Raw genomic sequence first — 306 nt, 5'->3', positions numbered from 1 at the left:
TTTTTTAAGTAAGTAAAAAATGATCAGTGCAAAAACCCATGGACAGAGAGGGAAAAAAACAATGTGTATTGTACAGACTTGTCAGAGGGAGTTTTCCAAGATGCCCCATGGATGCTGGATATTACAGGTTCATCTGGATTTTCCCTTTAGGAAGTGGGGAGAGATCATCCAGTACAGATGACCACCCAGATAAGTTTAAGGTTTGGCATGTAGAGAAACACAGAAAAATTTAGTGTGGTAGAATAAAGGGTATCTTTTGATTTTAATTTCTTAGCTTTCTTTTTCATTTTTGCTTTTTTATAACAC

The sequence above is a fragment of the Propithecus coquereli genome, unplaced genomic scaffold (genome assembly GCF_000956105.1).
Source record: "Propithecus coquereli isolate 6110/MARCELLA unplaced genomic scaffold, Pcoq_1.0 Scaffold804, whole genome shotgun sequence".
Lineage (NCBI taxonomy): Eukaryota > Metazoa > Chordata > Mammalia > Primates > Indriidae > Propithecus > Propithecus coquereli.
The sequence above is the reverse complement of the archived record's forward strand: the minus strand, read 5'-3'. Positions refer to the sequence as shown.